The sequence below is a fragment of the Acomys minous genome (genome assembly GCF_964271855.1).
Source record: "Acomys minous genome assembly, chromosome: 17".
Classification (NCBI taxonomy): domain Eukaryota; kingdom Metazoa; phylum Chordata; class Mammalia; order Rodentia; family Muridae; genus Acomys; species Acomys minous.
The window spans coordinates 24,447,902-24,473,387 of NC_140500.1; the positions used below are offsets into that span (position 1 = coordinate 24,447,902).

The 25,486-nt window shown below is 50.0% G+C and overlaps 1 protein-coding gene across 1 annotated transcript in view; it reads left to right on the forward strand.

Annotated features, from left to right (window-relative positions):
* The first annotated feature begins 2,959 nt into the window (after positions 1-2,959).
* The window catches only part of MICAL3 (microtubule associated monooxygenase, calponin and LIM domain containing 3), a 183,095-nt gene continuing 160,568 nt past the window's right edge, over positions 2,960-25,486 (forward strand). Inside the window, exon 1 of the mRNA XM_084766098.1 lies at positions 2,960-3,117. The gene's annotated coding sequence lies outside the window, so the exon portion shown is untranslated. The remainder of the gene's footprint in view (positions 3,118-25,486) is intronic.

Genomic DNA, 25,486 nt, shown 5'->3' on the forward strand with positions numbered 1-25,486 from the left:
CTTTTATTTTTCGAGACAGGGTTTCTCTGCATAGTATGGCTGTCCTGGAGCTGGCTCTGTAGACCAGATTGGCCTCCAACTCACAGCGATCCACCTGCCTCTGCCTCCCGAGTGCTGGGATCAAAGGCGTGTGTCACCGCCCACCCGGTAGCACGCAGTCTTGCTTTGAGGTTCAAATGATATTACAAGCAGAGAAACCTAAGTTATGAAGTTATCTCTCCTTCGTCCCACCCTTGCTTTCCTTTCTCTCCCCTTCCTTCTCTTGCTGGGCGGTCAAACCTGGGGTTTCAAGTAAGCTAAGCATTCCCTCTTCCACAGCGCCCCACCCCCCTCAGCCCTGGCATCATCTTTTATTGGAAAGAAGTAGATTTATGAAAAATAAGAGACAACGTTTGTCTTAGTTTACTTTCGGTTGCTGTGATAAGACACTATGACCAAAAGCAACGCGAGGAAAATGTTTACTTCAGCTTATAGTTGTGATCCACCGCCAAGGAAAGTCAGGGCAGAAGCTGACACAGAGGCCGTGAGGGAGACCTGCTTACCAGCTACTCCCCCATGTTTCCCAGCCTGCTTTCTTACACACCGCAGGACCACCTCCCCAGGGGTGACACCGCCCACAGTTGGCTGGGCCCTCCTGTACCAATCATTCATTACTCAAGAAAATGCCCTATAAAGTTCCATACAGGCCAGTCTGATAATGGTCATCCTTATTTGATCCTGATCGTCCCTTTTCCCAAATAACCCTGGCTTGTGGCAACAAACCAAACCAAACCAAACCCCTACCCCTACCCCACACAGTGTGGTGCTGCAGCTGAGGCTTCCAGGGTGGTCACTAGAGTCAGGCCTCTCTGTGCCTTGTGCAAGTTAGTTTTTCCACACTTTTTTCCCCTTTCTCTCAGGAGGAATAACAGAATAGGAACAACGCACTTTGTAGCATTGATGTGAAGCTGGAACGAAGTGGCGCACACAAACCTTTCCCAACAGCACCCAGCACGTAAGACACACTACGTTTAGTCAGCCTCTTCACAGTTATGACAAAAATACCCGACATAGACCGTTTAAGGGAGGAATTCTTTTAATTCATGACTTCCGTCTTTGGTTCCTGGCTCTGTTGACTTGGAGCCCCTGCAGAACACCATGGCAAGAGGAACGTGTGCACCTCACGGTGCATAGGAAGCAGAAAGACAGGAAGAGGCCAGGGACAAGCTAACTCCAAGGCCTGGCTCCTAATGACCTGCTTGAGCCAGTCAGGCCCCACCTCCTAAAGTTTCCAGCACCTCCCAAAATAGCATGCCAGCTGGGGACCGAGCATCAAATACATGAGCCTTTGTGAAGGACACTACTTATCTAAACCATAATAGTTAATAAACACAAGCGGCAGCAGCTGCTGGATATGAGGGGGAGAGAGGGGTCACATCTGGGGCAGAGGGGTCGTGGGGCCACAGGGGAGAAATGGGCGTTCCTACATGCCAGTAGGTACGGTTAGTGCATCCAGGAAGGCCATCCAGGAAGGCCGCAGAGCAGAACTGGATTTTCTGGCTGTCTTTGGACAACAGTTGGAAGATGCGTTGTCTAGCAGCAAGATGAACTCTCAGGAAAGGCATCCTGAGTAGTTAACAGTTTGGGGTGCAGGCTGAAAAATTCTGAAACGAACTGGAGGGGCCTGTGAGTTTGATCCCCAGAACCCACGGCAGAAGGAGAGAACAGATTCCTAAAAGCTGCCCTCTGCCCTTCACATGTGCCCCAGCACCCCCACATCACCCCATCCCACGCCCACTAGTACGTTTGAAAATTGTAAATAGAGTGAAATTAGTCTGTGCTGGCCCTTGCTTCTCTGGAGTAAAAAGGAGCGGACTCGGCCTCCAGGAATGTTTGCAGGCTTTCAGCTAGACACGGAGGGTGACTGTCAGTGCAGGGAGCCAGAAAAATTGTGTGCTACAGGCTTCAGCCAGGAACAAATTCTTCAGCAGGGCCCCGGGGTCATCAGCCCGTGAGATTTGTTGCTGAAGGCCGGAATCCAGCACAGTCCAGCGGACAAGTAGAGAATTAAGTGATTCTGGAAGCACCGACTCTAGGAGGCAGGGACGGTCTACACACCCGGATAGGAAGAATGCTCTTCCTTGGAATATGAAACGGCCTCCAAAGACTGTTCAATCTGCCTTCCAGCAATAAGAGACTATATACGGTAATATCTGTAAAAATGTGGTGTTAGTAGGTCTACCGACTTTCAACCAAAAACTTTTTTTTAATGCCCGGAATTGAAGAGATTAGCAATCTCGAGAAAGGGATGAGGAAATAAGAAAAAAGGTTTTCTAGAGATCAAATGTGGTCTAACATCCTCACCGGGTTGAAAAGGAACCTGAGGTAGAGAGCTGGCGTTACCCACACAAAGTCAGATAGATACCTAGATTCAATTCTCAGAAGGTTTCTAGGGCCTTTCTCCCTAAAACCCAAGACTTCTCTACTTTGTCTTATCTGGATGAGATCAGGACAAAAATTCCAGCCTTGTTTTCTGGCGGCTTCTGAGAGCAACAAACAAGTCCCCTTTAAGGGTGTATTCCCGTCTCGTCTCTGGCCGGCTTCGCTATGCCCCCGGCGTTATCCCGTTGGCCGTTTTGTGCAGCTTCTTGCCCCTTCCAAGATTCCCAGCCAATCACCGCTTTCCTCGCCTACCCTGTTGGGCTTTCAGGAATATACCATATGGTCCGTGCAGAGGGGGGGGAAAGAGAGAGACCAAAAAAGAGGGAGTGGCAGCTTTGCATTCCTTTACTTTCTACTTGTGACCTGTGAGATTTTAATAGGACCTATCCTGGAGATGGCAACCAGGTCTTTGAGAACAAGAGGCATGAGCGAGCTGCGGGAGCACTGCTCACGCCCGCCCCTTTTGGGGTCCGTGGTCCAGCCTGGAAGGCCGCAGCCCCCGCCTTCCCAAGTATTGGCCCCGCCCCGGCGGCGCCGCTCCTGCCGCCACCGCCGCTGTTGCTGCTGCTGTTGCTGCTGCCGCCGCTGCTGCTGCGCCGGACGCTGCGGGCTAGCGCGCGGGGGCTGCGGCTGCGTGTCCGGGCGCGCGGCTGGGTGGCCCCGCGGGCCACGAGAACACAGCAGCATGAAGCAGAGGTGAGCGCGGCGCTCCCCGTGAGCAGCTACATCCCACCCACGCTGCACCTCGGTGTGCCGGGGGTCGGCGGCTCTAGCGCGGATGGCCCCGGCACCCCGATGCGTCGATGGAGAAGTCCCGCTCGCGTTGCCCCGGGGTCCCGGTCCGCCCTGTGCCCGGCGCCTCCCTCTGGCGAACGCGTGCGCCCGGAGTGCTGGTGGAGCTGCGGCTCCGGTGAGGAAGCCTCTCAGAGCTTCCCGCGCTGCCGGGCCCGTGTCCGGGTTCCTGACCTCCAGTAGTCGGGTGCTAGGTCAGGTCGCGCCCTAGGAGAACTTAAAAGAACCATCTCGCTAGTAGGAGCGGGACTGAGCGGTTTGGACTGGGTGTGCCCAAGGAGGCTTTGTAGGGGCGAAGACCCAGTCTAGGGAGTAGGACTGCGCTCCCCATTTCCCTAGTCTGGAGCCCAGCAGGCGCAGTGTGTAGGTTGCTGAAGTCGTTATGGCAGGTGGCCATGAGAGAACTCTTGACATTTCCGTCTGCTGGTAGACTGAATGGGGGTACAGGCAGCCACCGAGGCCTCTTATCTCAGTGCCGCCCCCCTCCCTAACTGCCTTACCAATTGACAACACTGTTGGAGCTCCCAAGTGGCACATAAGACATCCCAAGCTTAAGAATAACCTTGGAGAGCCCTACTCAGATATGGGCTTGTCTGGTATTCTCAGACAGCCGGCGTGATGGCCGATTGCAGGTTTCTGGCGTCTCTGCTTGGCTGGCATCGTCAGCTCTTTCACAATTGTTGCTGGGAAGAAGGGGTCCTTGAGGCGCCTCAGCGCAATAGGGGGCGTGGGTCAGCCTTGTATCTTGGCTAATTTTACTCTGGAGACAAAGTTATTTCCAAGAACACACACCGCATCCGTATTGCTTTGATTTTGGTGTTTAAGTCAGGCATTAATTATGGCTTCTGGGACACGGATTAATGCAGAGCAATGGAGATCATACAGATAGTGGTTTTTGTTGTTGTTGTTGTTGTTTACTTAAAGTGTGCCGTGGATGGGGAGAATAGCACTTAAATAACCAAGACATTCGTGTGTGTTTGGGCCCCATTTGGCTGCACGTACACAGTCATTTAGGCTGACGGGGAGAGAGAGTGAGATTTTATGATGAGAAAGACATCTTACAGATTGCTGCTGCCATCAGAGTAAGTTCACTCATGACCGGGTCACAAAGGATGCTGTTCCTCGTGGCCCGCCTTCTGTGAGCACTTCTCCCAGGGGCCTTGAAGAGGATATCATAAATTCCATGTTTGATTGCCACATGCACTCAAGTCAGTTATTTTAGCCCTCCAGTGAGCTTTTCTTATTCTTGAGGTTGCAAAAGTCTTAAGCTGGCTTTTAGTGGTGTACTAACTAGCACGTGTTGATTTTTCAGAATTATAGCTGAGGCAGTTTGGTCGGTCCTGCAAAGAATCGTCTAGAACTTGGGCCTGGTTCCTCAGCTTTTCTGTGTTTAGCACAGCACTAGTGTTTGAAAAGTCTAAGACTTGACTGCCAGCTGGTTGGGGTTTTTGCTCCACCAGGATGTTTGTATTGTGTGGTTTCTAGGTGTGGGAGAGAAAATGGCCTTGGAAATAATGCCGGGAAAGTGCTGAGCACAGGGCCAAGCACATAGTAGGTGTTCAGTTAAAAAAAAAAAAGACTTTTCCTCCCTCCTTGATTGAAGACCTGGGTGGGTATGGAGTTGGGCCTCATACCCGCTCTTCGTCCCCATCCCCCAACTGGGAGATCAGCTTCGCCCTCTTTTTCCCACTTCCTGGTTTCCAGACATTTTAGTAGGAGGTTGTCAGCGAAATACTTCTGGATTGGGAGAAATTAAACAAGGAAAATTGAGGTTTTTTTTTTCCATCTGTCTTGTGTATTTTCTTGTTATTGGTTTGGTTTTGGTTTTTCAAGACAGAGTTTCTCTGTGTAGCTCTGGCTGTATTTGAACTCATAAAGATCTGACTGCTCCCAGCACTCTGGAGGCAGAGGCAGGTGGATCCCTGTGAGTTTGAGGCCAGCCTGGTCTACAAAGTGAGTCCAGGACAGCCAGGGCTACACAGAGAAACCCTGTCTCAAAAAAAAAAAAAAAAAAGATCTGACTGCCTCTGCCTCCCAAGTGCTGAGATTAAAGGTGTGTGCCATCACTGCCTGCCTGGCCTTAAGTTGCTAAGTAACCCAGGCTGGCTCATTTTTTTTCTTTCTTTTGTTTCGTTTTGAGATAGGGTCTTGTATAGTTTGGGGTAGCCTTGAACGTCTTTTCTTCTTCTTCTTCTTCTTCTTCTTCTTCTTCTTCTTCTTCTTCTTCTTCTTCTTCTTCCTCCTCCTCCTCCTCCTCCTCCTCCTCCTCCTCCTCTTCCTCCTCCTCTTCCTCCTCCTCCTCTTAGATTTATTTATCCATCATTATGTATACAGTGTTCTGCCTGCATGTACACCTGCAGGCCAGAAGAGGGCACCAGATCACATTACAGCTGGTTGTGAATCACCATGTGGTTGCTGGGAATTGAACTCAGGACCTTTGGAAGAGCAGGCGGCTCTCTTAACCACTGAGCCATCTCTCCAGCCCCTAGCCTTGAACTTCTATACAGACAAGGAGGACCTACCTGATCCTGCTTTGTGGCAGTCGAGCTCCTGAGTCTCCTCCTGCCTCTGCTTCCTGACCACAGAGATTGCAGGTGTGACCCACTACACCCAGCAGCGTGTTGCATTTTACAGATTTATTTTTTTATTTTACAGGTATGTGCATGAGTGTCTGGTGTGTGTGCCACCTGTGTGCAGGTGCCCTTGGAGGCCAGAAGAGTGTATCAGGTCCTCTTGAGCTCTGGAGTTAACAGTGGCTGTGAGATGCCTGACATGGGTGCTGGTAGCTGAACTTCAGGTCCCTGGGAGAGCAGCAGCACGGGCTTTTAAACAGCTGAGCCATCCCTCCAGATGAGTGCTGTGCATGAAAGGATGGTGTGTGCGCCAGAAGAGATCCTAGCTTCCAACTCCCAGTAGGCTGGCGGGCGGGGGGGACACGGCCGACGACGACAACGACGACACCCTTTCTTTGATCTGTTGATTACGCCTGTAGGTGAGGGTTTTACGCCTCAGATTGACATGCCCCAGTGGAACTAGAGTCACCACTTCATGTTTCCAGGCAATGTCGTCTGAGAGGAGGCCAGGATGGCTGACGCTGGACTGGCAGGCAGGAGTAGCCGCTTAGCTTTCGTGGACTCTGCTCTGGGCTCGGCAAGGAGCCCACGTTTGCCTCCTCCCTTTATGCAACTGGTTGTAATCGCAGATTAAAAGGCTATCAGCGCTAATGTACTTGGAAAAGTAAGACCCATCATTGGTTTGTTTATGTTGTGTGATATTGGGTGTGACGTTTTTTACAGAAGCCAGACTCTGGCTTCAATTACTGCTTTTTTTTTTTTTTAAAGAAGTGAGCTTCTTTTTCTTCCTGCTTGGTCCTCTTTGGAGGCAGGTGCTTGGGCCTTTCTTAGCCTGGCAAGTGCTCTACCACTGAGCCACACTCCCAACCCCTAATGTATAGATGAAGAAACAGAAGCATTGTGATTGGCTCTGAGTACAAATTCTTTGATCCTTCCATTGATACCTTTGGAGGGAAACACCTGTCCCCACCCCTCTTGTTTTCAGGTGCTGAAAGGTTTCTGGCAGGCAGGCCACTGTACCTTCCTGAGTGCTGGTGAGCAGTGGCACCACTCTTTGACTGCTCATCAGTGCCTGTGCTAGGTGCACATCATCCGTTTACTCTTCATAGCTGTGTATAAGTTTTTCAGCCGGGCGTGGTGGCACACGCCTTTAATCCCAGCACTTGGGAGGCAGAGGCAGGCAGATTGCTGTGAGTTCGAGGCCAGACTGGTCTACAAAGTGAGTCCAGGACAGCCAAGGCTACACAGAGAAACCCTGTCTCAAAAAACAAACAAAAAACCAAACCAAAACAAAAAACCCAACAACAACAAAAAGATTTTTCTAGGTTTGACTCCTGTTTCATAGATGACAAACTATGGTCATCTATGAGCTCCCATGGCAAGGAGGAGACAGAAAGCTTTGGCTGAAGGCAAGGCTGGGGTCAGACTTAAGGTCTTCTGGCAGGCACGGTCCCAGCCCCATGTCTCTCGGTCGGTGATTAGTGGGTAGATTTGGGAGTCTTGACAGTTATCTCTTCTCACTGCCAGTGAGACAGTCATTACTTCAGAAAAAAAATAATGATAACCATAACTGAAAAAACCATTTATACCTGGAGGGTGTGACATACTTTATAAAACCGGACAGGACAATGAGGACCAGAGAGAATGGAAATAGTTTAAGGGTGGCAGAAGTGCTACTCAGACCTATAGCCTACCCTTAGTGCTTTTGCTATTTGGTTTTGTTTTTTGTCTTTCGAGACAGGGTTTCATTGAGTGGTCCTCCTGGCTTTACTGGAACTTCCTCTGTAGACCAGGCTGGCCTTGAACTCACAGAGATGCTCCTACCTTTAGGCATGCACCACCTTGCCCACCTGGCTAATGCTCAGGTTTGTTTGTTTGAGATAGGACTTCTCTGTGTAGTCCTGGTTGTCCTGGACTTGCTTAGTAGACCACGCTGGCCTTGAGCTCGCAGAGATTTGCCTGCCTCTGCCTTCCTGAGTGCTAGGATCATAGGTGTGCGCCACCGAGCCAGGAAAATTATTTATTTATTTTTATTTTAGGTAGATTGGTGTTCTGCCGGTTTGTATGTGTTTGTGAGGGTGTCAGATCCCCTGGAACTGGAGTTAAAGGCAGTTGTGAGCTGTGATGTGGTTGCTGGGAATTGAACACGAGTTCTCTGGAAGAGCAGCCAGTTGCTCTTAACCATTAAGCCATCTCTCCAGCCCTGAGACCTGGCTTTTGTGTTCAGGTCTACTTGGGTTTTGTAAGGCAGCTGCTTTTTTTTTTTTTCCTGCTTTAGCTGGGAAGTTGGACACCTGCTTCTTTTTTGGAGTTTAGCTTTCACAGATAATACAGCACATTATGGGAGTCATGTGGGAACTGGCGGGGAGGGCATTGTTTGGAAATTTACCTAAATTCATCGACCGGACTTTCCCTCCCTTTCCAGTCAACCCACTTGTCAGTCTTTGGCTCCATTGATCAGAGTCCTCTGATGCCGTGGGATTGGGTGGGGTGGGGTGGATGTCACACACCTAGGTGCTTGGCTGCACCGTTGGGCAGAATGGCATTGCAGTGCTGGCGAAGGCTCAGCCATGCGTCATCATCTGTTTTCTTCAGGTGGTTTGTGTGTCTGAAGGCACACAGAGGTGACCGCTGAAGGCAGGAAAGCCGTGCTCTCCAACCCTGCTATTGGATGAACTTTTTCCTCATTGGCTGCTTAGAATTGCCCAAGAGGACAGGGGACTGCTACATCTTAAGAAAGGAAAGGAAGGGGCCCTCAGAATAAAGACGGGAGAAGGAGGACTGCAGCCTTTACCTCCTCGAAGGAGGCGAGGATCGAGGTTTCTGCTGAGCAGCGGGAGCCTCTGTGAGAGCAGAGTTTTTGCGTCTTCCCTCTATAGTGTCTCGCTCTGGTTGAGACTGGCTGTGAAGTTGAGGAGAGGGGGTGATGGCCAGCAGGGGGGGGGGCTTTCGGCACTGGGAGGGTCTGCAGGTGCTGTCACATTGTCTATGTAACAAAAGACTCATTTTGGGGAACCAGTCACTGCTACGGACTTTTCCTTACAGCTTTAAAATAAATAACACAGGGCTGTGGGCTGGTCCTTGGTAGCCCACTTGAACCCCCGTTTAAACTGACAGAGTTCTACTTTGTTTGGCCCAACCTGCCCTCTCTTTCTTGCCTCTGCCTCTGGAGTCCTGGGAGAAGAGGGAGAGGGGAGGAGTACCTCCCCTCTGCTCCCCCTTCCTCTAGTGGCTCTGTGATTGGGGGTTTCAGGGTTCTGGAATGGGAAAGGGAGAGGTAGAGAGAGAAGCCTGCAGGAGCTTTGAGGCTAATAACAGTCCTAATAAGAGGTCAGGTGATCATGGTGGCAGACACTGACTGCAGACTCTGTCTTGAGTTCTCTGCAGAGTCCTAAGCCTGCCTGGGTGCAGCCAGCGTGGCTAGTGTTGACACATTTTTAAAAGCTTTTTTATTTGGGTTCTTATATCTCTACCTCCGTTCAAACCCTTTTCTCCCTGATCCCTTCCAACTCCTGGACACTAAGTAGGAGAGAAAGGCTAGAGGGGGAAGGTTGTAGACCTCTGCCTCTGTAGGCTACTTCCTGCTGCTAGGGATGTAGCGCTCCTTGAGACGGTCCAGTCTTCATTGTCAGAATCTCCAGCGGTCCAGCAAAACAGAAATCCAGCAATAGCAAATGCAACAACAGGGGCAGCAGCTGCTGCCACAGGCCCTCTCAGGGCTCCCCCATTTATACCCTCTCCAGAGTCTCCCGGAGGAGGCAAATCATAATCACCTGCTGTCAAACAGCCTCTTATCCCACAACCTGGGATTAAAGCAAAACCATATTCACATAACATAACTGGGTTTTTAAAGAAACCAAAGCTCTCACTACAGGGTTGGGAGCAGGCTGTACCATCCCTCTTTCGATTGGGAGGATGGTGGCCTCAGGCCTTTGGCGCTGCGCCTGTGCCCTCATAGACTCTCCTGTGTCTTTTAAGAACCGTAACCACACTTTTCCCTTCCCTCTACAGTCCCTTGACGGAAATGCCACTGGGCAGATGAGTTAGCTAGCATCAGATTTAGTTATTTATTTAATTATTTTCTTTTCCTTTTTTAAAAAAAGATTTATTTATTATTATGTATACAGTGTTCTGTCTGCATGTATACCTGCAGGTCAGAAGAGGGCATTAGATTACATTATAGATGGTTGTGAGCCACCATGTGGTTGCTGGGACTTGAACTCAGGACCTTTGGAAGAGCAGGAGGTGTTCTTAATCACTAAGCCATCTCTCCAGCCCCCTAACTTACTTATTTTCTTTGTGACAGGGTCTCACTATGTTATTCTGGGCCTGAAACTGGTTATTGTAGACAAGGTTGGCCTTGAACTCAAAAGATCCTCCTGCCTCTGCTTCCCAAATAAAGGTGTTGGGATTAATTGTGTCCCACTGTGTCTGGCCAGGTTTTTCTTAAGTGTTCCATTCTGGAGCAATTGGAGGACCGACATAGTCCCTAGCATATTTCTCAAAGGGCAGATCAGAGCAGGAGATGTTGAGTAAGCCCTATTCATATCGTTTTCTTCCTCTATTTGGACTCACATGAGTTTTTCTTTCTCCTGAAATTTTTCAGTGATTATATTTTCTGTTACTTCGTGTGTATGTATATAGTGGTTAGTGGTGTCGTGTGTGTGTGTGTGTGTGTGTGTACACACAAATAAAGGTAAGAGTTGGCAGTTGGCTGGCTCCACTCCAGTGGTCAGGTTTGTGCAACAAGCACTTTTATCCACTGAGCCATCTCACTGGCTGTGGTGTCGGTTTGTCATTCCCAAGGCTCAAGCCCAAATCGGTTGACCCTGCCTTAGTTTCTTTATGGATAAGAGGTCGTCTAGGGAACCCACCGCGCTGTGTACAATTAATTGGCAAGTGAGCATTCAGAGTGGAGCCTTTTACCCAGTTAGGCCTGGACCAGTTGAACTCATTTATTTCCCTGTGAAAGTGGAAAAAGGAAGTATTTAACTAGAGACTTGAATTCTGTCAGGCTGTTTCCAGAACAGATAGGCTGTTCTCAGGACCAGTCTTACAGAGGTGGGGGGGTGGGGGTGGCGGTCAACTTTATGCCTTTAGTGTTTGCCTCTGAACAAGTGTGCCCAATGGTCAGTGATAGGACAGCAGCCACCATATTTCCTAGTTACCAGAGTGACCATACTCTGGGGCGACTGCTTCATGTACACACGCCATTTCCTCCTTGCCCCATTTTACAGAAAGGATGCTTGCTGTTCCAGAAAGGTCATATCCATAAACCCAGTAACTTACGTAAGCTGAGCCTATAATTATCATCATACAAGATGAACTATTAAGGATGTAAAGGAAGAGGGGTTGAGGAGGAAATAGATGGTGGTAAACTGAGTCAAAAGCGTCGGGATTCACTGACTGCTGTGTGGTGGAGAAGGTACAAAAGGAGTGCTCCTGGCCTTTGTTACACTCCAGGGAGCCAGAGAACAAAGAGCAGAAGGGAAATTCCCTAAGGGCTTCTGGTGGTGACACACTCACATTTGATACGGTTTTTTAAAATTTTGTTTTAAGTTTCCATATTTGTATGGGGCAGCACAAAAGCAGTAAGCCATGCGGTATAGTGATAACGTGATTTAATTGGCCAGGAGCCCTGAACTTGGAATGGTGACCAAGCGAACTCTGCCGCAGCACAGTACCCTCCAAGGCAGGCTGGGTTGCTTGGTCTCTTGGCACGTTACAGTGAGGCGTTCCAGACTTCACCTGCCCCCTGTGGCTGTGGCTGGGATGTTTGTATTTTGCCGGCAGGGTCAGGTTGTTTTGTAGCTCTTCCCCCAGGACCTTGGTTGCAGGAAGGGCCGGGCCACCTCCCCTTCCTGGAGACTGCCATTGGGCCCATCACCACTGGCGATCTCTTGGCTGGTGCTCTTGTCCTTGTCCAGCCTCTGCTTGCCAAGAAGAGCGACAGGTAGTCTAATGACAGTGCAGGCCTTCCTGGAGGACATGTTGCCGGCCACACCCTCTCCCAGGTGTTCTGACATTCCTGGTCCCAAGGGCCCCCTCATGGTCACTTTGGGGTTTAGAACCGTGTTTAGTTCTGCCAGGGCGCCTCTCTGCGACACTGCCCCTGCCGTGATCACAGAGCCTGGGTGGAGCCTTTGGCCCTCCACGTTTTTGTTCTTTTGAGGTCACTTGCTATATTTGGAGGCTGATGTGGACAAAGGCCTACTTGGACACTCTTACTGCTGAGTGTGCTCAGTGAGACCCAGGTTTGCGTGCGTTTTGATCCTCTGTTTGCTAAGACCTTTGGGTCACTTCAGGCCCGTTGCAGTGGACATTGCTTGTACATCCTGGAAGCAAGCCAAGTGTCTTCCAGCCTCTCTGCTCCTCGTGGAATGACTTGGTGTCAGTTGGTGACCATGTTTGCTGCACCTGTTAGGAAGAGTTTTCACTGACCAGCGATCCCAGAGAAGTGCTCTCGGCCTTAAAATGTGCCCCCTCCAATGACAAAGTTCCTGTCTATACTTCTTGGCTTAAGTAGACTCATCACAGTAAAGGACTTTTGTGCCGTAATTCTTTCTGTAGTAGGAATATGGCAATTTTTTGTCTGTCTCTGACCTTCCAGCATTCTGATCTTCCACCACTGGTACCAATGACTGCCTTATCTTTTTTGTTTTGGTTTTGGCTTTTGAAACAGGGTCTTGCTATGTGGCCAGGCTGGCCTTGAACCCAGCTTCCGGAGGCCTGGGGTTACAGTGTGGCCACCTCCCCGGCTTGCCTGTCACTTTTGCCTGCCTTTCTCTCTTTATCCCACTGTTCCATATGCAGCCGCAGGGGCGCAGAGGCCGCTGGTCTTGGCCTTTGTGGCTTCCCTGGCCCCGGCACCTTGGCTTGCTGGTGTGGTAGAGCTAGGTGCCGTCATGGGCTGTCAGTCAGGGTGTATGCTGTGCTGGCAGGGGCTGGCTGGCCCAGCTTGTGCTCATGCACTATTCATCATCAAGACGCCAGAAGTTGTCTGTGCCATCTTCTCCGACTGTGCTCATGCGCTCCCCGTACAGTCGCCTGCCTTTTCTCTTTGTTTCCAGGTTATTTTGGCAAGCTCTTGCAGGCTCTAACTTGAGCATATGCAACAGGCAGGGCAATCAGGGGGCGTAGATAGGTCTCCCATAGTAAAGGAGTCCGAGGGACTTGGCTGAAAGTGTTAAGAGTGGGTTGGAAAGGGATCGCATCTCCTGGTGCCTATTTAGAAGTGCCCTTCATGTTAAGTATATGTAGGGATATGATACCCACTGAATAGGTTGGGAGTGTGAAGGCCTGATGAGGCGAGGTGACTCACTTGCCTGAGCTCTCTAAGCTGATACATAGTGATTTGAACTCAAGAGTAGAAGCACCAGATTATGTGGTAGCTAAAAGTGTGGGTTCTGGAACTAGACTGGATGGAGTAGGACCTCATGTGTGTTCCCTAACCTCTCTGGGCTCAGTTTCCTTATCAGCATCTATTAGACAGCATGCCTGACAGGCCCGCTTCATAGTTACAGGCAGGCAGAATTCCACCAGGCACAAGGTGAGCACATAGTGGCCTTCTTGCCCTGTGCTCCTGGAAGTTGGAGTGCAGGCCTGAGGCTCTGGGGTTTCCTTTCGGGTAGGGAACCGCCCTGGGCAGCATGCGTGTGTTCAGACTGTGCGGTGAGCTAGGAAAGGAAGCTTGCTTGAGCAGTAGCCGGCTGCAAGGAGGAGCTCACCAGTCGCTGGACCCCCTCCCTTGCCGTCCCACCCAAGGTTGACTCAACCCTGCTCCCTTCTCATTGCCTCCCACCTTGCTTGCTCTCTGATCCTCGTTCCCTGCTGCTCAGCATTCCCTCTCCTACTAGTAATCTTTTAAACTTCCTGAAATGATGTATTCATTAACTTATTGATCACACCTCTTGACCTGATTCACCATCCTGGGTTTTAAGGGCAAGGGCGGCTCTTGGAGATATATGTTGTCTCTGCACTTGTGTCTACCTGCTTCAGAAGATATGAGACTGACATAGACTGTGTGTGTATGTGTCAGTGTGTGTGTGTGTGTGAGTGTGTGTGTGTGTGTGTGTGTGTATGCATGAGTGTGTATATATGTGTGAGTGTATGTGTGAGGAGTGTGAATATATGTGCAAGTGTATGTGTGGGTGTGTGTATGTGTGAGTGTGTATATATGTGTGTGAGTGAGTGTACGTGTATGTGTGGGTGTGAGTGTGCAAGTATATGTGTGAATGTGTGTAAATGCAAAGATGCTACGGGCCATTGATTTGGGGGAAACAAGGATGATTATAGCTATAACCCTCCAAGAGTCAGGTGTGTGGCCAGTGCTTGTTAAGTGTTACATGCGTGGCCAGGTCTGTGCCATCTGAGCTGCACAGGTGAGGACACAGAAACCCCAGGATGTGTCTAAGGACACTTAGGACATGAGTTTGGACCTGCTCCACACTGACCCCTGCCCTACACAGGAGGCGTGGTTCATATGCATCGTATAAGCCATTGAGAAGATTGATTAGGTGACAAGAGGGTATTTTGATTTTCCTTTTAAATCTTTGATATTTTTTATATAAGCAGTCGCTCACTTAATAGTTACAGCCTTTTTCACACTTTTTAAAAAATTTGTTTTTTAAGAATTTTGTATAATGTTCTGACCATGTTCACCCTACCCCAACTCCTCCCATATCTGTATCGCCTTCTCTTCCCACCTACCCTCCTAACTTTGTATTCTCCCCATCAAGAGTATCTGTGTTGCACCCCCTTTTCCTAAGGCGCAGGGATCATGGCTATAGAAGGTGTGGGAAGAGTATGAGAGCCGGAGGCTGTGATGAATACAGGGAAACAGTGCTCTCCAGACTCAGGAGGCAGCAGCCTTATGAACTCCCAGCAGTTATGACAGTGTGCACAAGCTCCATGTAAGATCAAGCCAGACCAAATGCCAGCATAGTGAGGGGAGGTGGATGTAAATCCTACGCCCCTAGCCCAGGAGCAATTAGCAATGATAGTTTCTGGGAAGAGGACAATTTTAAGGGTGTTGGCCCTGGTAGGCTGACTGTGTTCCAGTATAAGACTATGTAACCATGTAGCACAGAGGAGAGGGTACATAATGTAAGAGGTACCTTAGCACCGAGGGCAAGCCCAGGACATCCTAGGCAGTGAGGGGCAGCCCTGCTTCCTGAGAGCTGAGCTCAGTACCCGTGAGCCTGAACCACTGTGCTAGGCTCTGCCTGGGTGCCTGGAGCTAAGATGCATTCCTCTCCCTGGAATCTTGGTGTAGCCGGGGAGACAGACACACAAATAGATGATTCCCTCGTACTGTGGCTGTGATGAGGGTAAAAGTAGGGTGCTGTGGAGGCTGGGTAGAGGGATCCAGGAATTCTTCCCAGAGCCTTGAAAGGCAGGCCAGTGGGCATTCTAAAAGACGAGAAGAGCCACAAGCAAGCACACGGAGCCAGTCTGTTCCGAGGGCCTGGGTATGCCTCAGCACACTTTACAGACAGTGAGTTCATGGAGGTGGGGTGCGCCCAGTCATGTTGGAAGTCAGGTAATAGGGCAGGAGAGATGAGGGAGCAGGACTGTTGTGGAAGGGGTCGGCACACTTTCTGAAGGGGCTTGGGGAGTGAGCACTTTCAGGTCTGCCTCTGTGACTTTTCCTGGCAGACTTTGACTCTCCAGGGAGACAACTACCGACCAAAGAAACGTCCTGTATGTTCGTCTTGAGAATACGCTGGGCTTGTAGGAATATCGCTCATCCCAAAACAGTTGCATCACTGTAAAGTTCCATCTCAGTAGGGCCGATGGCCTCCCCAAAGCTGTATCCGTGAAGTCCTGCCTCACCCCAGTCAGCCTTCCACTTCTGTGCTGCACTGTTTTCCCACCACACACAGCTGGGGCCCGATCACGTGCTGCTGGGAATCCCCCCACTTCCACAAGGGAGCGTTAACAGGCCCAATCTTGTGAGGGTCCCATTATGGTAATGGCTTTGCCCATACTTAGGAGCCTTCCAGGAATATTGTGAAAGGCGCTGAAGATAATGCAGGGCAGATGGGTGTGGCTAGAGGCCAGGAAGCTGTAATTTATGAAATATGAATTTCATGTAATGTTCATCTATTATAGAATGAATCTTGATTCCCCTCAATCTCCTCCCCCCCCCCCGGCCCCTCCCCAGGGTTTCTCTCTGCGTAGCCGTGGCTGTCCTGGAATTACACTGTACACCAGGCTGGCCTCAAACTCAGAGAACCTCCTTCCTTTGCCTCCCAAGGGCTGAGATTAAAGGCCATCATGCCTGGCCCCCTCAATCATTTAAATATGTAAAAAACATTGTTTACTTGGAGGTTGGATGAGTTTGCCCACCCCCAGCAGTTAGTAATAGTTCAAATGTAATCTGATGATGGTGGCACATGTCTTTAATCCCAGCGCTCCAGTGACAAAACTGAGTTTTTGTCTGAGGCCAGCCTGGTCCACAGACTTAATTCTAGGACAGCCAAGGGTACACAGAGAAACCTAGCTGGAAAAACCAAATAAATAAATTCAGATGTAGCATGACAAAGGCCTGGGCCAGATAAAGAGGAAGGGACCCGATGCCAGAGACCTTTTGGAAAGAGGATTCTGATTACATAGCAGCGAGGAGAGGGAGGAGGCCAGGCAGAGCAGAAGCTCTGGTTAGCTGCTTCCTGGCCCCTTTCCGTAAAGCCGCCTCTATTTCCATGTGCCAAGAGCATGTGTCAGTGCTGGGGAAAGCCCAGGATGGCAGTCTGTCTGCCTCCAGGTGCTTGTCGGCGACGTGTGACCTGCCTGATGTCTCTTTCATGCCTCTTTGCCTGTCAGCGTCTTTTGCTGTCTTGGTTTCGGGTGCATTGGAGAGGGGGTCCTGCTGTAACCGTCTGCTGGGGCTGCCAGGGGAGCTATAGGGGGGGGGCGGGGTATCTTGGCAAATTTTCCTATTTAGGAGGAGCTGCCGGAGCAGCACTCGTGTGAGTCCCTGCTGCCTGTAGTCTTGCTGTGTGTATGTTAGATCTCACTGTTTACATTTTGCCCCGGTTGCTTTACCATCGTGCCTTTCCCTTCAAAATGCTTCAGTGCAGATTGATCAAGAGTAAGATTCCGTGTTCCATGGCCACAGTGCAGGGCACCGTGCCCTTAGCATCCATGAAGAATTGTAGTCTGGTTGTTTTCGAAGCTAGTGCCCCTCCTGTAGCTGTCATTGCTAGATGACTGCCGTACTCAGACAGTAACAGACTTTCCTCACGGGAATGCCCGCCAATAGTCCTAATGGCAGGGATTCTCCTGTATGTCAGTGCCCCCCCCCCCACCAGGACAAGCAGTAGCTTGGAGGGAGAGCAGTGTGGGGCCGGAGGGTCACCTGCTATTGCTGTCTTGAACTTGAGCAGTCATTCTCGACCTTTCTAGTGTTGGTGACACCCCTCCCCCCACCGTAAAGTCACTTCACTGATGCTTCAGAACTGTAATTTTGCTGTTATGGATCATAATGTAAATCTCCGGTATGTGACCCCTGTTGGGGTCGTGATCCCCACTGAAGTTGAGGGTCAGTACTCTGTCTTTGCTCACATAGCTCCTGCCTTGTGAGGATGTGGCACATGAGATCTGGTGTAGTTGCAGCACATCTCCCTTTTTACTCTCTTCTCTTCCCCTGCATCTCAGTCTCTGCAGCATGACTTCTTCTAAGATGCACAACCTCCCCATCCCTCACCCCAGGCTTTATCTGAGAAACAAAGTGGAATTAAATTTCAGTAATTTACTTCGGAAATAAAGTGTATATGTGGGAGAATCCTAACATTTCTGACTTGGGCCCAAGTGATTTTCTTTTCATTACTTTAAAAAGACTGGCACGGAAATGGGGCGTTTAACCGCACGCCCCTTGGTTCCTTTGGGGTAGCTTGCACAGCTCCGTGGGATGTGACTCTGGGTGTTCTGCTTGGGTGGGGGAGGAGGGAAGGAAAGGAAGGTTGTCTTCTGAGTGGGAAGTAGATGACCGCTGCAGTGAACTGAACGCCGTCACCGCACTATCTGCCTTTGCCTTTGTAGATTTGCCCGGTGCCCTTCTCTGGGCTTAGTCATTACCCACCTCGTCAGAGCTTGTCATTCAGGCCGTAGGGAACACAGGTCAGGAGTCCCTGTCATATGCAGGGACCTGCCAGGCATTGAAAGGCTGGGCAGCCGCCCGTGAAGAGGGGGGTTATGGCACCTCTGCATCTTCTGTAACCTCTTTCCCCATTCCTGGTGCTCTGTGGAAAGTTCAGAAGTCACCTGGTGATTCTGTCAGGGAAGGTGTGGGCTACCAGATGTGAGAGCAAAGTCAGGCAGCTGTGCTCTGAAGCGGCCTGAAGTGCCCTTCGCCTGCTGCTTCCCCAACACAGATGGGGACACATGCTCAGCACTCAGGCAGGAGTGCTGGTGTCAGGGTTCATCAAGCTGCCCTGCATGTCCTCCCGCACCCAGTAGTCCACGGAGTCTGCAAGGCCACACGCATACATGTGGCAGCATCAACTTACCCAGAGGCTTGGGGATGGTGTGTGAGTGTGTGTGTGTGTGTGTGTGTGTGTGTGTGTGTGTGTGTGTAGAGGTTGTGGGCTCTGTTTTCAGAGTTCACAGCTCACTCTGGAAGCCAATATAACACAAAAGAGTAGCTAGTGAGCACCAGGAAGAACACAGAACCAGGTCTAACTTCATGGACATTAGCCTCAAAGGTAGCAGTTGCTGTTCCCCTTGCTCAAGTGACTTAGGTTTGCTTTGGGTAAATTCCTGGCACGCCCCTCCTTCAGGGCCTTCTCCTCCAACAGAAACAATCGCCACGAGACTGAGAACCTAAAAACTCCAAAAGCGCAGGCCACCCAGTTTAAACATTCAGTGTGTAGAGGTAGTGTACTGACTTGGTGCTGTAGCCCTCGCTACTACAGGAGGACAGTCGCCTGAACTCAGGAGATTAAGACCAGGCTGGGCAACTATTGCAGGGAGAAATAATCTTAGCATGGCGGGGCATGGTGGCACATGCCTTTAATCCCAGCACTCAGGAGGCAGAGGAGAGGCAGGCAGATCTCTATGAGTTCGAGGCCAACCTGGTCTATAGCTTGAGTTCTAGGACAGTCAGGATGACACAGAGAAACCCTATCTCAAAACACAAACAAACAAACAAAAAACCCATTTGTCTTACAGCCCCTGTTACATTCCCCAGAGTGCCAGAGTGCCAGAGTGCTTGCCACAGACTGGCATGCTGGATAATTTGTTATTGGTGTTATTGTTTTGTTTTTCAAGACTGGGTTTCTCTGTGTAGCCTTGGCTGTCTTGGACTCCCTTTGTAGACCACGCTGGCCTCAAACTCTCAGCAATCCTCCTGCCTCTGCCTCCCACCTGGCCGCATGCCAGCTAACTTCTTTACGCTCATTGACTCATTGAGAGGCTGTCATAGCTTTGGGGCTAGAGCAGAACCCTGGCTTTTGATCTTGCATTCACCATTTACCACATGTGTGACCTTGGTAGGTTAACTCCTCTTGCTCTGTCACCTCATTTGTAAGAATAATACGTAACTCCAGGTTTTTGTTAAGGGTTGTGGCTTGCTGCCGCTGAACCGCTTAGTCAGCACCTAGCACAGAGTCAGTGCTATGTAGGTGTTTGGTCAGGAGAGCTTTTTTGTGTTTCCTCCTGTTAGCATGGAAGCTTTGTGAGGTCATCCTGTCACCTAGTCTATTAGAGTGAGTTTTAGGACAGTCAGGGTGACACAGCCAGAACAGCCAGAAAGGAGGCTGAGAGGACGCACTGAGGGAGTGAATGGGCTGTGGGCCACCCTGGCCTGGCAAAGTGGCTGGGAGTGTCAGCATAGCCCACCTGGATGCCCTGCAGCTCAGCTGATAGGGGCTGGGCTAGCGGGCTGCAGCATGGGAGAAAATGGTGTGCAGTGGTATGAGTACAGCCAGCCTGGCTGGAGCAGCTGGAGCGGCTGGAGCAGCTGGAGCGGCTGGAGCAGCTGGAGTGGCTGAAGCAGCGGGAGCAGCTTCAGCATGCTGGTTCCTTTCCTTCCTTAGTGCCTCTGGATGAAGTGATTCAGACAAGCCCCGAGTCGAGGTTCACAGAGGGGGGCAGAACAAGATGTTGGGTAGACAGGTGTGGTGCCACAGAGCAGCCTGGAGCAGCTCTTGAGGCGCTGTATGTTGCTAAGCTTTTATGCTAAGTGGCAGGTTTGGACTTCGGTGTATGTGGTAGCCTAATTTTGTTCTAAATTTAGGGATGTTCAGGGCTAGAGGGATTCCTGTTTACTCCGTGCTGAGAGACAGATAGACCCATTTGCTTTTTACATTTTTTTTTTATTGTTTTTGAAAATTGATTTCTCCCCAGTATCACCTGTAAGGTATGTGTTGCATCCCTGGACTTCCCAGTGCCGCCTCCTCCTCTTCCTCCTCCTCCTCCTCCTCTTCTTATTCTTCTTAATTAAATAATTTGAAGTGAGAAGAGCCATCTTTTATCCGGATCTTTTGAGGTGAGAAGATTACTTTTAATCTGGATTTTTTGAGATGGAAAGATCCACCTTTAATCTGGGCCACACCTTCTGCTGTCAGCCTCTAAAAATAAAGGCCTTGGAAGAAGGAGGCTCGCTCTCTTTGCCTGTTGCTCTCCATATGGCTGCCAAGTCCATCCCTTCACTGGCATTGGAGCCCACTTCTTCGGGATTCTGGCATATAGTGAAGACCAGCTGAGACATCCAGCCTTGTGGACTGAACAACTGGTGGATTCTTGGACCTTCCATTGGTAGACAGCCTCTGTGGGACTAGCGGGACCACAGTCTGTAAGCCATTCTAATAAAGATATACACACTAATAATTCTAATAACCATATATACACATATGTATGTAAATTTAAGTTTTGTTCTTCTAGAAAACCCGAGCTAATACCGTCTCCCAGATGATGTTTTTTCCCTAATCCTGGGAATGGACTTGCTTAGTAAGTGTCCTACCACCAGGCCACACACAGCCCTATAGCCATTCTTAAATAAGAAAATAGCAGGTTGTGACGAGTTTCGGGAGGGTGGGCCTGGGGCCAGGAAGGCAGACCTGGCATCCCCATCAGCTGGGCCTGGGCCTGGGGCGGGGAAGGCTCTTTGCCTTCTGTAGACTGAGCTTGGATGAAAACTAGAGGTGGCATCCCATCTTCCCCAACGAAAGCTGGAGAACTTTGAGGACTGCCGTACTGCTCTCCTCCCCAGAAGACCTTACAGCTCTGAACAGCATCTGCATTGGAGACCCTGCCCCCACCACCCTATCGCTCACACCCTGGGCTTCTCAGGTTCACACTCCTGCCTAGGGGTTTTTGGTTGCTACCTCAGCTCACCCTCACCCCCACCCCACCCACCCCTTTGCCTTCCAGGGATGTGATAGTTCAGTGAGGGAGACGGGAGAGCACCTCAGGCGGGCAGCAGCCTGTGGGGGAGGCCAGGCTGGGAAGGGTGCTGCACGCTGTAGGCTATGGGCAGGGGTGACTGTTGCTAAATGATAAGGAAAGAGAAAAAAAAAAAAAAAGAAAGAAAGAAAAAAAGTGGGTGTGACCAGAGCTTGTGTGGGTCATGTGGCTGTCCTTTTTTTTTTTTTTTTTTTAAACAGACCTGTGGGCTGCTCACTCCCACAGGCATTTGAAGGCTGAGTGGAGAGGAAGGCTATAGTATTCTTTGGCAAAGCAAACACATGCCAACAAATAGCTGTCTACTTGGACAGGCTTTGGTGGTGGTTTTCAGTGTGCCAGCTGTCAGAGTGCCCTTTGCCCCCCAGGTATGGGTTACATGGGGTGGGGGCAGCCATGTGTAAACAGTAAACAGTAACAGGGTGGGTGTGACAGAAGGTGGTAGGGAAAACTGTCGCTTCTGATAAGAGAAGAAGGCCCCACAAGCAAAGCTGTGCCTGCCAGGAGTCCGTGCTTGTCAGTTCTGCCTGTGGGAAAACCCCCAGTTAGGGACTAGCGCTTCTCCCTTGATCATCAAGGGCAGTGAAAGGTGCCTCAGAAATACACGGTGGCATCTGGTATGGGGGCTCACATCTGTAACTCTAGCACTAGGGGCGTGGAGGTAGGAGAGTAGGAGATGTTGTCTTTAAACAAGAAGGAAAAAGGAAATAAATGATACTTTTTCATATCCTTTTGGAAGCCACATATTTGGTTAGATGCTAGGCCTAAGTTTGGGGGTGAGCTAGGCTAGGAGAGTGAGCTGAAATAGGGCTCCCATCTCTTTTAGGTAAGGACTCTCTTAATGAAAAGTCACTGAATGGCGCTACGGAGATAGCTCAGTGGGTAAAAAGCCCTTACCACGCAAGGGTGAGGGCCAGAGTTCAAATCCCCCAAACCTAAGTAAAGCTGTACTCCATAGTGTGCATCTGTAGATCTAGTGCTCCCACGGCAAGATCGGAGTCCTCGCCAGGAGCTCATGGGCCAGCTAGCCTGGTGTACAGAGCTGAGTACAACAAAGATGAGACTGAGCGCATGTGCACACAGACAGACAGACAGACAGACAGACAGACAGACAGATATTTCCTTAAAATAGTTATTAGTTGCATTGGGGATTTCTCTTAATGAATTCCCAGCACCAACATGTTGGCTTACAGCCTTCCGTAACTCCAGTTAGGCCCTCTTCTAGCCTCTGCGGGCACCTGGCACACACATGGTGCAAATACATGCATGTAGGCAAAACACTATATATGTATAGTGGTTTTCCGTGTATTCAGAGCTCTGAAACACTTACTGAAACCGATTTTTTTTTTTTTTTTTTTTTTTTTTTTTGTGATCCCCAAAGCAGCCCTGTACTGTTTTGCTTTCAAGGCTTTGCAGTGTTTGTTGCCTGGAAGTCTAGGGAGGTGGATTAGCCTCCACCAGGCTCCAGCTTTTTCATCTCAGGAACTTGTTGACTTGGATTTAGATTTTGGAAACTTAAAATCCTGTGCAAGCAGAACCGAGGCCATACAGATTTTTAAGCATCTTGCTCAAGAAGCCTCTGATAAAACAAAAACCAGGTGTAAACCGATTCCGGCTAAACATGGTGGCTGGGGGCCGGGTTCAGGGTTTAGCTGGGTTTGCGGTTGGACACAGGTGTTCTGAGGTGTGTGTGTGTGTGTGTGTGTGTGTGTGTGTCCCCAAACCTGGAGAATGGAGCATTGCTGTTGCCTGCAGATCCCTGAGAACGCTCATGTCACCTAATGGCATTTTCACATCACGTGCTCCAGGAAAATATACAGCAGCTTAGTAATAGTAAGTGCACCTGAGTTATGTGGACAAAGAACCAGAGTGAAAGCTTGAAACTATCTACGCTCCTGATCCCGCCCAAATACTTAGCAGTCCAAAGAAAACATGTCACCTACACAGTGACATTCTGCTGACTGTCATATTGGCTGCTCGCTTTGTGTCACATGGCCTGCTACGTTCACTAGTAGATCTTGGGTCCCATGCAAGGTGGGGAGAACTAGGGGTGTTCAGGAGAGGCTTCTTGATGTACAGGGTCAATGTAGCTCATTAGTAGGTAGGAATACTGGGTCCTTCTTTTGAGGACACAGTTGGGGTGACTTTTTTTTTTTTTGAGACAGGGTTTCTCTGTGTAGCCTTGGCTGTCCTGGACTCACTTTGTAGACCAGGCTGGCCTTGAACTCACAGAGATCCTCCTGCCTGAAGCCTCCCAGAGTGGTGGGATTACATGCCCTGCTTGGGGTGGCTTTTAAATGTGGTACTTCACAGTCTCATTTCTTCTGTGCCTCTTCATCTCTGTGCCTAAATTGGGATACGTGGATGCGTGGGATGCTTTTCTTTGCATGTAGTCTGAACAAGCAGTTCAAATCCCATAGCTGGAAAGCGAGGATGGTGGGGTATGTAAGGAAGAGGAGAGCCAAGTAAGGAGAAGGGCTGAGTACGAGTTCAGTCTCTCTGAAGACAAGGAAGTTGTAGCATCTGTGAAATAGGAAGTCAGTCACGTAGGGCTTGGGACAGTTGAAGTGATACAGTGCTTGGCTAACTAACATGCGTGAGGTCCTAGGTTCAGTTCTTAGCACAAAATAAGTAAATTAAGAATGAACTGAAGGGCTGGAGAGATGTTTCAGTGGCTAACAGTACTTGCTCATTTTTTTGGTTCCCAGTACCTACATGGCTTCTCACATCCACCTGTAACTCCAGCCCCAGGGCATTCGATACCCTCTTCTGGCCTTTGTGGGCACCAGGCACACATGGGGTGCACATATGTACCTGTAAGCAAATATTAAAATAACATTCCCAGGTTTGGTCATTTAGCGTAAGCCGGCAGGCGTCAGCATCTATGGAAGGTTGTTTCGCAGTATGATTTGAAGTGAAGCCTGGTCTCAGAGTCAACTCTCATTCCAATGGGAGCTGCTTCGATCAAGTGGGTGACAGTGGGTGACAGTGGCGTCCAAGGGGCCAGAACTTAGGACTTTCCATCCGGTTCTGTGATCACAAGGTTGACCTGAGTCTGACAGTTCTTTCCAAGAATCACTCTTGGGATGGCTTTGGCTTCTGTGTGTTTGGTGCCTGCCGGGGACATAGTTGCGTATGTTGAAGATGAATGTGACACAGTTAAGTTCGGAGACCCTAGGGTCAGACCACTTGAGTTGTTTCTTCTACTACCGCTAACTTGTGTGTCCTTTACACAAAGTGGCGACTGATACCCACCCTGTGACACTATTGTGAAGAGTCAGTGAAGTCATGCCCCAAAGAAGAGCCTGTGAACATGTGCCTCTCAGGAAGTAGGTGCCCATGGAAGGCTAGCTGCTTCTACTGTTTTTTGTTTGTTTGTTTTTTGAGACAGGATCTCTCTGTGTAGCCATGGCTCTCCTGCACTCACTTTGTAGACCTGGCTGGCCTCAAACTCAACACTGATCTGCCTGCTTCTGCCTCCTGAGTGCTGGGGTTAAAGGCGTGTGCTACCACGCCTGGTTGTTTGTTTGTTTGGTTGGTTTTTTGAGACAGGGTTTCTCTGTGTAATAGCCCTGGGTGTCCTGGACCTCTGTAGACCAGGCTGGCCTTCAACTCACAGAAATCTGCCTGCCTCTGCCTCTCAGAGTGCTGGGATTACAGGCGTGCACCACCACTCCTGGCTGCTTCTACTGTTAGTAAGCAGACAAAGCTTTAACACGGACACACAGCCTTCTCCAGCGAAGGTCCTCAGATGCTGTAGCAGTGCTGCAGTGACACAGAGTGAAAACAGCAGCGCCACTGCAGACATTTGTAGTTTGTTGAGCCTCCTCATGTTTTTTAGGACCCTTACCTCGGGCTTAAATGACTGTGTCCTCATTTAATTCTTGCAGCCATGTCTCCCCAGCCTTGCTGGAGGCGCACGCTCAGAGTTGGACGGCTGCTCGCACACCTTGCACAGCTACCTTCCTTGTCTGTGTTCACACCTGGAGCTTAGGAATAGGATAGTCATTCTCTGCCTAGAGCTGGGGAGCTCGGCTGCTTACGTGAGCCCTGCCTCAGAGGGAGGAGGGATTCCGAACCCTGGGTCTTCTCTGGTGACTATTTTGCCTTCTGGGAGAAAGTCTTCTGAGGACTCGTCTTTTGAAAAGCCCCAGGGTAGGGGTAAGAACGGAAGGGTGGCTCTTGACCCACCTCTCTGTGTCCGTGTTGTGTCTCTAGGGTCTGGTCTAGACTCGCTTAGAAGCTTAATTATGAAGGCTCCAGAAACAAGGCTTTTCAGTGAGGCTGTGTCTACGCTC